At 47.1% G+C, this 17977-nt stretch overlaps 1 pseudogene; it reads left to right on the top strand.

Annotated features, from left to right (window-relative positions):
- Window positions 1-12756: 12756 nt before the first annotated feature.
- LOC127913988 (diacylglycerol O-acyltransferase 2-like) lies at window positions 12757-14617 on the top strand (annotated as a pseudogene).
- Window positions 14618-17977: the final 3360 nt, after the last annotated feature.

Here is a 17977-nt window from a genome sequence, read left to right as displayed (position 1 = left end):
TATAGTTGATATTCTTCAAATAGCCACCGTTTGCCTTGATGACAGCTTTGTGTCTGTTGTCCTGTGTGCATGTTGTCCTGTGTGCATGTTGTCCTGTGTGTCTGTTGTCCTGTGTGTCTGTTGTCCTGTGTGTCTGTTGTCCTGTGTGTCTGTTGTCCTGTGTGTCTGTTGTCCTGTGTGTCTGTTGTCCTGTGTGTCTGTTGTCCTGTGTGTCTGTTGTCCTGTGTGTCTGTTGTCCTGTGTGTCTGTTGTCCTGTGTGTCTGTTGTCCTGTGTGCATGTTGTCCTGTGTGTCTGTTGTCCTGTGTGTCTGTTGTCCTGTGTGTCTGTTGTCCTGTGTGTCTGTTGTCCTGTGTGTCTGTTGTCCTGTGTGTCTGTTGTCCTGTGTGTCTGTTGTCCTGTGTGTCTGTTGTCCTGTGTGTCTGTTGTCCTGTGTGCATGTTGTCCTGTGTGCCTGTTGTCCTGTGTGTCTGTTGTCCTGTGTGTCTGTTGTCCTGTGTGTCTGTTGTCCTGTGTGTCTGTTGTCCTGTGTGTCTGTTGTCCTGTGTGCATGTTGTCCTGTGTGCATGTTGTCCTGTGTGTCTGGTGTCCTGTGTGCATGTTGTCCTGTGTGCATGTTGTCCTGTGTGCATGTTGTCCTGTGTGCATGTTGTCCTGTGTGCATGTTGTCCTGTGTGTCTGTTGTCCTGTGTGCATGTTGTCCTGTGTGCATGTTGTCCTGTGTGCATGTTGTCCTGTGTGCATGTTGTCCTGTGTGCATGTTGTCCTGTGTGCATGTTGTCCTGTGTGCATGTTGTCCTGTGTGTATGTTGTCCTGTGTGTCTGTTGTCCTGTGTGTCTGTTGTCCTGTGTGTCTGTTGTCCTGTGTGTCTGTTGTCCTGTGTGTCTGTTGTCCTGTGTGTCTGTTGTCCTGTGTGCATGTTGTCCTGTGTGCATGTTGTCCTGTGTGTCTGTTGTCCTGTGTGTCTGTTGTCCTGTGTGTCTGTTGTCCTGTGTGCATGTTGTCCTGTGTGCATGTTGTCCTGTGTGCATGTTGTCCTGTGTGTCTGTTGTCCTGTGTGTATGTTGTCCTGTGTGCATGTTGTCCTGTGTGTATGTTGTCCTGTGTGTATGTTGTCCTGTGTGTCTGTTGTCCTGTGTGTCTGTTGTCCTGTGTGTCTGTTGTCCTGTGTGCATGTTGTCCTGTGTGCATGTTGTCCTGTGTGTCTGTTGTCCTGTGTGTCTGTTGTCCTGTGTGTATGTTGTCCTGTGTGTATGTTGTCCTGTGTGTCTGTTGTCCTGTGTGTCTGTTGTCCTGTGTGTCTGTTGTCCTGTGTGTCTGTTGTCCTGTGTGTCTGTTGTCCTGTGTGTCTGTTGTCCTGTGTGTCTGTTGTCCTGTGTGTCTGTTGTCCTGTGTGTCTTCACAGGCCCCGCTGTTCCATAAGGTGTATTTGTTTTAAATCTAATTTTAGAGTTCCATGTAGTCATGGCTCTATGTAGTACTGTGGAATAGAGTTCCATGTAGTCATGGCTCTATGTAGTACTGTGGAATAGAGTTCCATGTAGTCATGGCTCTATGTAGTACTGTGGAATAGAGTTCCATGTAGTCATGGCTCTATGTAGTACTGTGGAATAGAGTTCCATGTAGTCATGGCTCTATGTAGTACTGGGGAATAGAGTTCCATGTAGTCATGGCTCTATGTAGTACTGTGGAATAGAGTTCCATGTAGTCATGGCTCTATGTAGTACTGGGGAATAGAGTTCCATGTAGTCATGGCTCTATGTGGTACTGTGGAATAGAGTTCCATGTAGTCATGGCTCTATGTGGTACTGTGGAATAGAGTTCCATGTAGTCATGGCTCTATGTGGTACTGTGGAATAGAGTTCCATGTAGTCATGGCTCTATGTAGTACTGTGGAATAGAGTTCCATGTAGTCATGGCTCTATGTAGTACTGTGGAATAGAGTTCCATGTAGTCATGGCTCTATGTAGTACTGGGGAATAGAGTTCCATGTAGTCATGGCTCTATGTGGTACTGTGGAATAGAGTTCCATGTAGTCATGGCTCTATGTGGTACTGTGGAATAGAGTTCCATGTAGTCATGGCTCTATGTGGTACTGTGGAATAGAGTTCCATGTAGTCATGGCTCTATGTAGTACTGTGGAATAGAGTTCCATGTAGTCATGGCTCTATGTAGTACTGTGGAATAGAGTTCCATGTAGTCATGGCTCTATGTAGTACTGTGGAATAGAGTTCCATGTAGTCATGGCTCTATGTAGTATTGTGGAATAGAGTTCCATGTAGTAATGGCTCTATGTAGTACTGTGCACCTCCCGTAGACTGTTCTGGACTTGGGGACTGTGAAGATACCTCTGGTAGCATGTGTTGTGGGGTACGCATGGGTGTCAGAGTTATGGGCTTGTAGTTTAAACTGGCAGCTCGGTGCATTCAACATGTCAATACCGCTCATAAAAACAAGTAGCGATGAAGTCAATATCGTCTCCACTTTAAGCCCAGGAGAGATTGACATGCATATTATTAATGTTAGCTCTCTGTACATCTGAGGGCCAGCCGTGCTGCTCTGTCCTGAGCCAATTGCAAGTTTCCTAAGTCCCTCTTTGTGGCACCTGACCACACGACTGAACAGGAGTCCAGGTGGGTCAAAACTAAGGGCCTGTAGGACCTGACCACACTACTGAACAGTAGTCCAGGTGGGTCAAAACTAAGGGCCTGTAGGACCTGACCACACTACTGAACAGTATTCCAGGTTTGTCAAAACTAAGGGCCTGTAGGACCTGACCACACTACTGAACAGGAGTCCAGGTGGGTAAAAACTAAGGGCCTGTAGGACCTGACCACACTACTGAACAGTAGTCCAGGTGGGTCAAAACTAAGGGCCTGTAGGACCTGACCACACTACTGAACAGCAGTCCAGGTGGGTCAAAACTAAGGGCCTGTAGGACCTGACCACACTACTGAACAGTAGTCCAGGTGGGTCAAAACTAAGGGCCTGTAGGACCTGACCACACTACTGAACAGTAGTCCAGGTGGGTCAAAACTAAGGGCCTGTAGGACCTGACCACACTACTGAACAGTAGTCCAGGTGGGTCAAAACTAAGGGCCTGTAGGACCTGACCACACTACTGAACAGGGCAGTCCAGGTGGGTCAAAACTAAGGGCCTGTAGGACCTGACCACACTACTGAACAGTAGTCCAGGTGGGTCAAAACTAAGGGCCTGTAGGACCTGACCACACTACTGAACAGTAGTCCAGGTGGGTCAAAACTAAGGGCCTGTAGGACCTGACCACACTACTGAACAGTAGTCCAGGTGGGTCAAAACTAAGGGCCTGTAGGACCTGACCACACTACTGAACAGTCCAGGTGGGTCAAAACTAAGGGCCTGGGACCTGACAGGTGGGTCAAAACTGGGACAAAACAGGAGTCCAGGGCAAAACTAAGGGCCTGTAGGACCTGACCACACTACTGAACAGTAGTCCAGGTGGGTCAAAACTAAGGGCCTGTAGGACCTGACCACACTACTGAACAGTAGTCCAGGTGGGTCAAAACTAAGGGCCTGACCACACTACTGGACCTGGGTCACCCTGTAGGACCTGACACTACTGAACAGTAGTCCAGGTGGGTCAAAACTAAGGGCCTGTAGGACCTGACCACACTACTGAACAGTAGTCCAGGTGGGTCAAAACTAAGGGCCTAGGACCTGACCACACTACTGAACAGTAGTCCAGGTGGTGTCAAAACTAAGGGCCTGTAGGACCTGACCACACTACTGAACAGTAGTCCAGGTGGGTCAAAACTAAGGGCCTGTAGGACCTGACCACACTACTGAACAGTAGTCCAGGTGGGTCAAAACTAAGGGCCTGTAGGACCTGACCACACTACTGAACAGTAGTCCAGGTGGGTCAAAACTAAGGGCCTGTAGGACCTGACCACACTACTGAACAGTAGTCCAGGTGGGTCAAAACTAAGGGCCTGTAGGACCTGACCACACTACTGAACAGTAGTCCAGGTGGGTCAAAACTAAGGGCCTGTAGGACCTGACCACACTACTGAACAGTAGTCCAGGTGGGTCAAAACTAAGGGCCTGTAGGACCTGACCACACTACTGAACAGTAGTCCAGGTGGGTCAAAACTAAGGGCCTGTAGGACCTGACCACACTACTGAACAGTAGTCCAGGTGGGTCAAAACTAAGGGCCTGTAGGATCTGCCTTGAAGCCTGAAAACCATGGCTCTGATTCACGGTGTACTCTGCCCTTCTCATATAGTTTCCTTTGTGGTGTCCGTCTTCGAGTCGGGCGGTTGTTCATATGAGGTATGTGTCGATTGGTTTACATGTTCCAGCTGGAAGATTCGACCATGAAGATATTTACACGTACCGGTGTTCAGTTTGACAGGATGGAATAAGATTCACCTGGGTTTATGTTTGGTGGAGAATGTGCTTAGTGGAACACCGCTGCCTGGCTATTGAAGATTTAAATCTGTGGACTTAATGAGATCCAGTCCATACGTACTCGTGTACAAGGCCGAATCACAATTCCCCAGTATTGGTGTTTTGGCCCGATTCAATCAAGCTAATGCTATAAAGTGTTCTGACGCGTTTTTTTTTTTATTTTTAGTTTTTTTTTTAAAATTCGTTCCTGCAGGTAATGAATGGTACATTGGTTCGATGTGCTTAATGTGTTTTCGGGAAGTGGACTGCATTTTTTTTTTTTTTCTCTCTATCTTATACAGAGTGACTTTAACAGAACAATTAGTGTTTATTGCCTTGCTCAAGGACATATCGACAGCTTTTTCACGTAGTCTGCTCGGGATTGGAACCAGCAACCTTTCAGTTACTGGCCCAACTCTCTTAGACGCTAGGCTTACCCGTCCCTGTCTATCCAGGGTCCAGAACAGGGGTGTAGATATTTGGGCAGCTATGTTTACACAGGGGCCCCATCATGCCACAGAGGGTTTCAAGAGATGCTTTTTTTAAATTGTATTTTTTACTTTCTAATAATCAATATCCACACATGCTCTCATGGATTAGTATTAATGATATTAATAACATGGCAGGAAGATCAGACTGACATGAACCAACAGGTTAGAGGTCAGAGAACCGGCAGTGTGGTGCCAGAACAACAACCTCGCCCTCGATGTGAGCAAGACAAACGAGATGATTGTGGACTACAGGAAAAGGAGGACCGAACCGTTTTTGCGAAGTGCTGCTGGCAAAACGCACCAAAGTGCTGTTTGAATGAATGATTACAGGCCTGCTGCTGCTCAGTCAGACTGCTCTATCAAATCTGACTTAATTATAACATAATAACACACAGAAATACGAGCCTTGGGTCATTAATATGATTGAATCCGGAAACTATCAATTCGAAAACAAAACGTTTATTATTTCAGTGCGATACGGAACCGTTCCGTATTTTATCTAACGGGTGGCATCCATAAGTCTAAATATTCCTGTTACATTGCACAACCTCAATGTTATGTCATAATTACGTACAATTCTGGCAAATTAGTTCGCAATGAGCCAGGCGGTCTAAACTGTTGCATATTACCCTGACTCGGCGTGCAATGAACGCAAGAGAAATGACACAATTTCACGTAGTTTATATTGCCTGCTAAACTGGATCAGTAGTTATAACTAGTGATTATGATTGATTGTTTTTTTTATAAGATAAGTTTAATGCTAGCTAGCAATTTACCTTGGCTTCTACTACATTCACGTAACGGGCAGGCTACTCGTTGAGTGTAATGGCTAGAGCGTTGGACTAGTTAACTGTGGGGTTGCAAGAATGGATCCCCTGAGCTGACAAGGTGAAAATCTGTCGTTCTGCCCCTGAACAAGGCAGTTAACCCACTGTTCCTAGGCAGTCATTGAAAATAAAAATGTGTTCTTAACTGACTTGCCTAGTTAAATAAAAGGTATTACATTTTTTTTTTTTAAATTACATCGGAAATCTGTATTTTTGGGTGCCGATTTCCGATTGTTATGAAAACTTGAAATCACAACCCTACCCCTAGCTTCACGGACGCCTCAGAGAGAGAGCGAGATAGAGTGGTTGACCCTGAAGAGAGCAGAGTGAAGAGAGAGAGAGATTGACCCTGTAGAGAGCAGAGTGAAGCCACAGGGAGAGAGACAAGTAAGCTAGCTCAGTTTCCCCATGTCACAGAGATGTCTTTTCAGGGCCAGACAGAAGGAGTCTGCTGATTGGCCCGGATAGATCACCAGATCAAACCTGCAGTACATTAATCATGGCAGAATAGGAGCAACACGCTAACTGACGGTATAGATGAGTGTTCCTGTATGTGTGTATCTTCAACACTGCTTCTGTTGGATGAGGGGCTCAGCAGGTGATCTAGTATTTTAAATAATCTGTCCATGTAATATCATAATACCTGCCAAGAATGACTGATATTCCAATCAATTCAAAACAAACTTTATTTGTCACATGCGCCGAATACTCTTTCTCGTCCCCTCTCTCTCCTCTTTCCCTCTCTCTCCTCTTTCACTCTCTCTCCTCTTTCACTCTCTATCCTCTCCCCCTCTCTCTTCTCTCCCCCTTTCTTTCTCTTTCCCTCTCTCTCTGCTTCCACTCTCTCTCCTCTTTCACTCTCTCTCCTCTCACCCTCTCTCTTCTCTCTCCCCTTTCTCTTTCCCTCTCTCTCTGCTTCCACTCTCTCTCCTCTTTCACTCTCCCCCCTCTCTCTCCTCTCACCCTCTCTCTTCTCCCCCCCTCTCACCCTCTCTCTCCGCTTTCCCTCATTCTCCTCTTCCTCTCTTTCTCTTTTTGGTTGCTATGGTTACACGGAATGTAGAAAACATTCTCCTGTCCCGTGACTCTGTGCCCAGTAAGAGAACCTTAACCCCTAACCCCCCCCCCCCACACACACACACACACACACACACACACTTGAGCTGCTGGTCCAAAAGGAAGAAAACCGGGTCTCTCTACATTATGACTTACAGTAACTCCTGTCATCTAATGTCATGTCATTCCTATGACCATCTAACGTCATGTCATTCTCATGACCATCTAATGTCATGTCATTCCTATGACCATCTAACGTCATGTCATTCCTATGACCATCTAACGTCATGTCATTCCTATGACCATCTAACGTCATGTCATTCCTATGACCGTCTAATGTCATGTCATTCCTATGACCATCTAATGTCATGTCATTCCTATGACCATCTAATGTCATGTCATTCTCATGACCATCTAATGTCATGTCATTCCCATGACCATCTAACGTCATGTCATTCCTATGACCATCTAACGTCATGTCATTCCTATGACCATCTAACGTCATGTCATTCCTATGACCATCTAATGTCATGTCATTCCTATGACCATCTAATGTCATGTCATTCCTATGACCATCTAATGTCATGTCATTCCTATGACCATCTAATGTCATGTCATTCCTATGACCATCTAACGTCATGTCATTCCTATGACCATCTAATGTCATGTCATTCCTATGACCATCTAACGTCATGTCATTCCTATGACCATCTAAAGTCCTGGTGTCAGGAAAATAACCTCACACTCAACGTCAACAAAACAAAGGAGATGATCGTGGACTTCAGGAAACAGCAGAGGGAGCACCCCCCTAACCACATCGACAAGACAGTAGTGGAGAGGGTAGTAAGTTTTAAGTTCCTCGGCATACACATCACAGACAAACTTGAATTGGTCCACTCACACAGACAGCTTCGTGAAGAAGGTGCAGCAGCGCCTCTTCAACCTCAGGCGGCTGAAGAAATTCGGCTTGTCTCCAAAATCACTCACAAACTTCTACAGATGCACAATCGAGAGCATCCTGTCGGGCTGTATCACCGCCTGGTACGGCAACTGCTCCGCCCACAACCGTAAGGCTCTCCAGAGGGTAGTGAGGTCTGCACAACGCATCACCGGGGGCAAACTACCTGCCCTCCAGGACACCTACACCACCCGATGTCACAGGAAGGCCATAAATATCGTTAAGGACAACAACCACCCGAGCCACTGCCTGTTCACCCCGCTATCATCCAGAAGGCGAGGTCAGTACAGGTGCAGGGACCGAGAGACTGAAAAACAGCTTCTATCTCAAGGCCGTCAGACTGTTAAACAGCCACCACGAACATTGAGTGGCTGCTGCCAACACACTGACTCAACTCCAGCCACTTTAATGATGGAAATTGATGTAAAAATATATCATTAGCCACTTTAAACAATGCTACTAATATAATGTTTACATACCCTACATTACTCATCTCATATGTATATACTGTACTCTGTCATCTAATGCATCTTTATGTAATACATGTATTACTAGCCACTTTGTTTACATACCATACATTACTCATCTCATATGTATATACTGTACTCGATACCATCTACTGCATCTTGCCTATGCCGCTCTGTACCATCACTCATTCATATATCTTTATGTACATATTCTTTATCCCTTTACACTTGTGTGTATAAGGTAGTAGTTTTGGAATTGTTAGGTTAGATTACTTGTTGGTTATTACTGCATTGTCGGAACTAGAAGCACAAGCATTTCGCTACACTCACATTAACATCTGCTTACCATGTGTATGTGACAAATAACATTTGATTTGATTTGACCGTCTAACGTCATGTCATTCCTATGACCATCTAACGTCATGTCATTCTCATGACCGTCTAATGTCATGTCATTCCTATGACCATCTAATGTCATGTCATTCTCATGACCATCTAACGTCATTCCCATGACCATCTAACATCATGTCATTCCTATGACCATCTAACGTCATGTCATTCCTATGACCATCTAACATCATGTCATTCCTATGACCATCTAACGTCATGTCATTCTCATGACCATCTAACGTCATGTCATTCCTATGACCATCTAACATCATGTCATTCTCATGACCATCTAACGTCATGTCATTCCCATGACCATCTAACGTCATGTCATTCCTATGACCATCTAACGTCATGTCATTCCTATGACCATCTAACGTCATGTCATTCCTATGACCATCTAACATCATGTCATTCCTATGACCATCTAACGTCATGTCATTCCTATGACCATCTAACATCATGTCATTCCTATGACCATCTAACATCATGTCATTCTCATGACCATCTAACGTCATGTCATTCTCATGACCATCTAACATCATGTCATTCCTATGACCATCTAACATCATGTCATTCTCATGACCATCTAACGTCATGTCATTCTCATGACCATCTAACGTCATGTCATTCCTATGACCATCTAACATCATGTCATTCTCATGACCATCTAACGTCATGTCATTCTCATGACCATCTAACATCATGTCATTCCTATGACCATCTAACATCATGTCATTCCTATGACCATCTAACGTCATGTCATTCCTATGACCATCTAACGTCATTCTCATGACCATCTAATGTCATGTCATTCCTATGACCATCTAATGTCATGTCATTCCCATGACCATCTAACGTCATGTCATTCCTATGACCATCTAACGTCATGTCATTCCTATGACCATCTAACGTCATGTCATTCCCATGACCATCTAACGTCATGTCATTCTCATGACCATCTAACGTCATGTCATTCTCATGACCATCTAACGTCATTCTCATGACCATCTAACGTCATTCTCATGACCATCTAACGTCATGTCATTCTCATGACCATCTAACATCATGTCATTCTCATGACCATCTAACGTCATTCTCATGACCATCTAATGTCATGTCATTCCCATACTCTGGTACCAAGCTCTGTGCTCTCTTAGCAGGGTATGGTCAGAACACAGTCAGCCTTTTCTCTCACAACCTGGTCTCAGAGCAGTTCTTAGTAGTATGATATGTTACGTTTTCATTTGTGGATGTCCATCACCCATTTCGTATGATATGTTACGCTTTAATTTGTGGATGTCCATCACCCATTTCGTATGATATGTAACGATTTACAATTGGTATTATATGTTACGAATTTGAAAAATGTATGGTATGTTACGAGTTCTATCTAGGTGGCTAACATTAGCTAGCTGCCTAACGTTTAGCTCGGCAAGGGGTTACGATTATGGTTAATAGGAGTTAGGTTAAACTGTAAAGTTGCATATCGTGGGAGCTATTCGATGCTAATGCAGAACGCCACAGGATATTTTTGTGCTGGTCAAGGGCAGTCAGGTCTGGAGTGAACCAAGGGCGATATCTATTCCTGGTTCTATATTTTTTGAATGGGGCATGCTTATTTAAGATTGTGAGGAAATAACTTTTTTGTTTGTTTGTTTTTTTGTTGAATTGTACCCCTTTTTCTCCCCAATTTCCTGGTATCCAATTGTTAGAAGCTACTATCTTGTCTCATCGCTACAACTCCCGTACGGGCTCGGGAGAGACGAAGGTTGAAAGTCATGCGTCCTCCGATACACAACCCAACCAAGCCGCACTGCTTCTTAACACAGCGCGCATCCAACCCGGAAGCCAGCCGCACCAATGTGTCGGAGGAAACACTGTGCACCTGGCAACCTTGGTTAGGGCACACTGTGCCCGGCCCGCCACAGGAGTCACTGGTGCGCGATGAGACAAGGATATCCCTCTGCAGGCTATCTCTGCAGTAGATTGTAACTCCGCCCCTTTGGCAGTTCTATCTTGTTGGAAAATGTTATAGTTAGGGATGGAAATTTCAAAGTTTTTGTTGACCTTCCTAAGCCAGGATTCAGACATGACTAGGACATCTAGTTTGGGAGAGTGTGCTAAGGCAGCGAATAAAACAGGGAGGAGGGAGGAGGCTTCTATAATGTTAACATGCATGAAAAGAAGGCTTTTACGTTTACAGAAGTCAACAAATGAGATCACCTGGGAAATAGGAGTGGAGCTAGGCACTGCAGGGCCTGGATTACCCTCTACATCACCAGAGGAACAGAGGAGGAGTAGGATGAGGGTACGGCTAAAGCATAAAAGAACTGGCCGTCTAGTGCGTTCAGAGCAGAGAGTATAAGGAGCAGGTTTCTGGGCACGGTAGAATAGATTCAAGGCATAATCTACTGACAGAGATATGGTAGGATGTGAGTACAGTGGAGGTAAACTTAGGCATTGAGTGACGATGAGAGAGATATTGTCTCTAGAGACATCAGTTAAACCAGGTGAGGTCACCGCATGTGTGGGAGGTGGGACAAAGGGGTTAGCTGAGGAATATTGAGCAGGGCTGGAGGCTCTACAGTTAAATAAGACAGTAATCACTAACCAAAACAGCAATGGACAAGGCATATTGACATTAAGGAGAGGCATGTGTAGCTGAGTGATCATAGGGGTTCAGTGAGTAGCTGGGCGCACTGGAGACACGGCAATTCAGACAGCTAGCGGGCTAGCAGTGCCGGGGCTAGCAGGCTAGCAGTGCCGGGGCTAGCAGAGAGCGCCTGGGTCCCCAGTGCGTGAGGATATGGGAAAAAATAAGTCTGATAAGCTCTGGGTTGAATCGAGTTGTGCAGACTGGCAGGAGTTGTCTGGGCTAAAGGTTATCTGATGACCGCTAGCAGTGGCTAGCTGACTACGAGCTAAAACAAATTAAGTATACTGAACAAAAACATCAGCGCAACATGTAACAATTCCAGAGCTTTTACTGAGTTACAGTTCATATAAGGAAATAAGTCAACTTAAATAAATTCATTAGGCCCTAATCTATGGATTTCACATGACTGGGCAGGGGCTCAGTCATGGGTGGGCCTGGGAGGGCATAGGACCCACGCACTGGGGAGCCAGGCCCACGCACTGGGGAGCCAGGCCCACTCACTGGGAGCCAGGCCCACGCACTGGGGAGCCAGGCCCACTCACTGGGGAGCCAGGCCCACTCACTGGGGAGCCAGGCCCACTCACTGGGGAGCCAGGCCCACTCACTGGGGAGCCAGGCCCACGCACTGGGGAGCCAGGCCCACTCACTGGGGAGCCAGGCCCACGCACTGGGGAGCCAGGCCCACGCACTGGGGAGCCAGGCCCACGCACTGGGGAGCCAGGCCCACGCACTGGGGAGCCAGGCCCACGCACTGGGGAGCCAGGCCCACTCACTGGGGAGCCAGGCCCACGCACTGGGGAGCCAGGCCCACGCACTGGGGAGCCAGGCCCACGCACTGGGGAGCCAGGCCCACGCACTGGGGAGCCAGGCCCACGCACTGGGGAGCCAGGCCCAGCCAATCGGAATGAGTGTTTCCCCATTAAAGAGCTTTATTACAGACAGGAGTGCCACTTCTGGATGAGCTTTTTCTTCTTTGCTTATGGCCTTATGGAGTTGGTTGAGTGCGGTCTTAGTGCCAGCATCAATTTATGGTGGTAAATAGACGGCTCTGAATAATATAGATGAGAACTCTCTTGGTATATAGTTTGGTCTACAGCTTATCATGAGGTGCTCTACCTCAGCTTTTTGTGCTTATGGAACATTTTGGGGATGTTTTATTTCAGATCATGAAACATGGGACCAACACTTTACATGTTGCGTTTATATTTTTGTTCAATGTATATTTGTTCTTTGTCACTTATTCTAAGTATTTAATACTTTTTCCCGCATACATTTTTATATCCTGAGATTTGGGACCAAAACTTTACATGTTGCGATGCTATTTTTGTTCTGTTTATTTGAAAAGTTGTTCATTAGCTGAAATGCTAAAGTTATCTGTGATGAGATTCGAACTCGCGACCAACCCATCCCACATTCGTTTTTTTTGGACTGTCTTATGTAGCAATACCAAATGTAGCATATCATACTTATTTGAGTGTCCCGAATCTACATTTACTATGTTACGTCTTGTCTATGAGACCGAGTTGTCTCTCCAGGTTCTGTGGAGCTGTCTATGAGACCGGGCTGTCTCTCCAGGTTCTGTGGAGCTGTCTATGAGATCGGGCTGTCTCTCCAGGTTCTGTGGAGCAGTCTATGAGACCGGGCTGTCTCTCCAGGTTCTGTGGAGCTGTCTATGAGACCGGGCTGTCTCTCCAGGTTCTGTGGAGCTGTCTATGAGACCGGGCTGTCTCTCCAGGTTCTGTGGAGCTGTCTATGAGACCGGGCTGTCTCTCCACGTTCTGTGGAGCAGTCTATGAGACCGGGCTGTCTCTCCAGGTTCTGTGGAGCAGTCTATGAGACCGGGCTGTCTCTCCAGGTTCTGTGGAGCAGTCTATGAGACCGGGCTGTCTCTCCAGGTTCTGTGGAGCAGTCTATGAGACCGGGCTGTCTCTCCAGGTTCTATGGAGCTGTCTATGAGACCGGCGACTACAGAAAAGGTTGCAGGGATGAAGCAGGAAAAGAGTCAACACAAGAAGTTCCTGGAGAATATCAGTGTTCTGAAATGTTTATGGAGCTTTGTCCTGTTAGGTTCGGCTTGTATTGGATTGATGATGTACCTTCTGTTGACCTGTCTGTGGACGCTGCCTGTTCTCTACCTCATCTGGCAGTTGACGGACTGGCACACACCTGAAAAGAGGAAGGAGGAGAAGTGCATTTGTGAGAAACTGGAAAGTGTGGAAGTACGTGAGGGACTACTTCCCAATGAAGTTAGTGAAAACAGCGGAGTTGATCCAAAACAAGAACTACATTTTAGGGTGTCACCCTCATGGGGTGTTCAGTATCGGAGCCTTTGCCTCTTTTAGCACTGAGGCCTGTGGCTTTATGGACCTCTTTCCTGGGGTGCATCCTGGGGGGGGGCTCTTCAAGATCCCCCTCTACAGGGAATATGCCATGGCCACAGGTTGTTGCCCAGTCAGCAAGCCCAGTCTCAAGCACCTTCTGTCTAAAAGTGGACGAGGCAATGCGGTGGTGATTGTGATAGGGGGCGCTGCCGAGTCACTGTTGAGCCTGCCTGGGGTCACCACTGTGGTTATGAAACGGAGGAAAGGCTTCCGGAGTTTGGGGCTGACCTGGTGCCCGTCTACTCGTATGGGGAGAACAATATGTTCCCCAGGTGATCTTGACAGAGGGGATTGTGGGCTGGAGGTTACAAGCAACTCTTTAAGAAGATCATGAGCTTTTCCCCATGTCTGTTTGTAGGTGAACGCTGGTTCTGGGTGCCTAGCCACTGTCCGGTCACCACTGTCGTGGGTAGTCCTATCCCAGTGCCCACTCAGGAGGAGGTGGACCATTATCATGGCCTATACATGAAATCCCTGGCCATGCTCTTCAATGAACACAAGGCCAGCTGTGGACTCTCAGACAGCCACGAGCTGCAGATCGAATAGACCAGTCGTTTAGACTGCTCCCACGAGGACAATGTGAATAGGATACTGTAGCCTATTGATCTCCACGGTGAGCCTACTTCAATCCACACATGCACACATAGAGGATCCGATCCAGAGAGGTCACAATCATTCATCCCTGGATTACCCAGGATGCCTGGCTAATAGCTATTGACTGTAAGAATCAACACAAATGTCACGTAATTTGGTCAGATGCTGTTTACGTAGTCTGTCCTTGTGATATAACTTTTTTTAAATTTGATTTTAAAGACTACAATGGAACAGTGGATGCGCTTTATATTATATTATATTATATTAATAATATAACTGTGAATCTGAATACCTCACTCTCCATTTCATTTAAAAAAACTTTTTAAAACTGTGATTGTTTGTGTGATTTAGGATATATAAATAAAATACTGGGCGGACATGTTGCGTCCAATCAGACTTTGTAGTTACCAGACATGTTGCGTCCAATCAGACTTTGTAGTTACCAGACATGTTGAGTCCAATCAGACTTTGTAGTTACCAGACATGTTGTGTCCAATCAGACTTTGTAGTTACCAGACATGTTTTGTCCAATCAGACTTTGTAGTTCCCAGACATGTTTTGTCCAATCAGACTTTGTAGTTACCAGACATGTTGCGTCCAATCAGACTTTGTAGTTACCAGACATGTTGCGTCCAATCAGACTTTGTAGTTCCCAGACATGTTGAGTCCAATCAGACTTTGTAGTTACCAGACATGTTGAGTCCAATCAGACTTTGTAGTTACCAGACATGTTGAGTCCAATCAGACTTTGTAGTTACCAGACATGTTGCGTCCAATCAGACTTTGTAGTTACCAGACATGTTGAGTCCAATCAGACTTTGTAGTTACCAGACATGTTGAGTCCAATCAGACTTTGTAGTTACCAGACATGTTGAGTCCAATCAGACTTTGTAGTTACCAGACATGTTGAATCAGTCCAATCAGACTTTGTAGTTACCAGACATGTTGAGACTTTGTAGTTACCAATCAATCAGACTTTGTAGTTACCAGACATGTTGAGTCCAATCAGACTTTGTTAGTTACCAATCAGACATTGTTTACCAGACATGTTGCGTCAATCAGACTTTGTAGTTACCAGACATGTTGAGTCCAATCAGACTTTGTAGTTCCCAGACATGTTGAGTCCAATCAGACTTTGTAGTTACCAGACATGTTGCGTCCAATCAGACTTTGTAGTTACCAGACATGTTGAGTCCAATCAGACTTTGTAGTTACCAGCAGCAATCTGAGGTTATCAATCTCCTTGCATTAGCGTAGCCTCTTCTGTAGCCTGTCAACTATGTGTCTGTCTATCCCTGTTCTCTCCTCTCTGCACAGACCATACAAATGCTCCACACCGCGTGGCCGCGGCCACCCTAATCTGGTGGTCCCAGCGCGCACGACCCACGTGGAGTTCCAGGTCTCCGGTAGCCTCTGGAACTGCCGATCTGCGGCCAACAAAGCAGAGTTCATCTCAGCCTATGCCTCCCTCCAGTCCCTCGACTTCTTGGCACTGACGGAAACATGGATCACCACAGATAACACTGCTACTCCTACTGCTCTCTCCTCGTCCGCCCACGTGTTCTCGCACACCCCGAGAGCTTCTGGTCAGCGGGGTGGTGGCACCGGGATCCTCATCTCCCCAAGTGGTCATTCTCTCTTTCTCCCCTTACCCATCTGTCTATCGCCTCCTTTGAATTACATGCTGTCACAGTTACCAGCCCTTTCAAGCTTAACATCCTTATCATTTATCGCCCTCCAGGTTCCTCGGAGAGTTCATCAATGAGCTTGATGCCTTGATAAGCTCCTTTCCTGAGGACGGCTCACCTCTCACAGTTCTGGGCGACTTTAACCTCCCCACGTCTACCTTTGACTCATTCCTCTTTGCCTCCTTCTTTCCACTCCTCTCCTCTTTTGACCTCACCCTCTCACCTTCCCCCCTACTCACAAGGCAGGCAATACGCTCGACCTCATCTTTACTAGATGCTGTTCTTCCACTAACCTCATTGCAACTCCCCTCCAAGTCTCCGACCACTACCTTGTATCCTTTTCCCTCTCGCTCTCATCCAACACTTCCCACACTGCCCCTACTCGGATGGTATCGCGCCGTCCCAACCTTCGCTCTCTCTCCCCCCGCTACTCTCTCCTCTTCCATCCTATCATCTCTTCCCTCTGCTCAAACCTTCTCCAACCTATCTCCTGATTCTGCCTCCTCAACCCTCCTCTCCTCCCTTTCTGCATCCTTTGACTCTCTATGTCCCCTATCCTCCAGGCCGGCTCGGTCCTCCCCTCCCGCTCCGTGGCCCGACGACTCATTGCGAGCTCACAGAACAGGGCTCCGGGCAGCCGAGCGGAAATGGAGGAAAACTCGCCTCCCTGCGGACCTGGTATCCTTTCACTCCCTCCTCTCTACATTTTCCTCCTCTGTCTCTGCTGCTAAAGCCACTTTCTACCACTCTAAATTCCAAGCATCTGCCTCTAACCCTAGGAAGCTCTTTGCCACCTTCTCCTCCCTCCTGAATCCTCCTTCCCCCCCTCCTCCCTCTCTGCAGATGACTTCGTCAACCATTTTGAAAAGAAGGTCGACGACATCTGATCCTCGTTTGCTAAGTCAAACGACACCGCTGGTTCTGCTCACACTGCCCTACCCTGTGCTCTGACCTCTTTCTCCCCTCTCTCTCCAGATGAAATCTTGCGTCTTGTGACGGCCGGCCGCCCAACAACCTGCCCGCTTGACCCTATCCCCTCCTCTCTTCTCCAGACCATTTCCGGAGACCTTCTCCCTTACCTCACCTCGCTCATCAACTCATCCCTGACCGCTGGCTACGTCCCTTCCGTCTTCAAGAGAGCGAGAGTTGCACCCCTTCTGAAAAAAACGACACTCGATCCCTCCGATGTCAACAACTACAGACCAGTATCCCTTCTTTCTTTTCTCTCCAAAACTCTTGAACTGTCCTTGGCCAGCTCTACCGCTATCTCTCTCAGAATGACCTTCTTGATCCAAATCAGTCAGGTTTCAAGACTAGTCATTCAACTGAGACTGCTCTTCTCTGCATCATGGAGGCGCTCTGCACTGCTAAAGCTAACTCTCTCTCCTCTGCTCTCATCCTTCTAGACCTATCGGCTGCCTTCGATACTGTGAACCATCAGATCCTCCTCTCCACCCTCTCCGAGTTGGGCATCTCCGGCACGGCCCACGCTTGGATTGCGTCCTACCTGACAGGTCGCTCCTACCAGGTGGCGTGGCGAGAATCTGTCTCCTCACCACGCGCTCTCACCACTGGTGTCCCCAGGGCTCTGTTCTAGGCCCTCTCCTATTCTCGCTATACACCAAGTCACTTGGCTCTGTCATAACCTCACATGGTCTCTCCTATCATTGCTATGCAGACGACACACAATTAATCTTCTCCTTTCCCCCTTCTGACGACCAGGTGGCAAATCGCATCTCTGCATGTCTGGCAGACATATCAGTGTGGATGACGGATCACCACCTCAAGCTGAACCTCGGCAAGACGGAGCTGCTCTTCCTCCCGGGGAAGGACTGCCCATTCCATGATCTCGCCATCACTGTTGACAACTCCATTGTGTCCTCCTCCCAGAGCGCTAAGAACCTTGGCATGATCCTGGACAACACCCTGTCGTTCTCAACTAACATCAAGGCGGTGGCCCGTTCCTGTAGGTTCATGCTCTACAACATCCGCAGAGTACGACCCTGCCTCACACAGGAAGCGGCGCAGGTCCTAATCCAGGC

This window comes from Oncorhynchus keta, chromosome 1 (genome assembly GCF_023373465.1).
Source record: "Oncorhynchus keta strain PuntledgeMale-10-30-2019 chromosome 1, Oket_V2, whole genome shotgun sequence".
In the NCBI taxonomy this organism is placed as follows: Eukaryota; Metazoa; Chordata; class Actinopteri; order Salmoniformes; family Salmonidae; genus Oncorhynchus; species Oncorhynchus keta.
The sequence above is the reverse complement of the archived record's forward strand: the minus strand, read 5'-3'. Positions and strand labels throughout refer to the sequence as shown.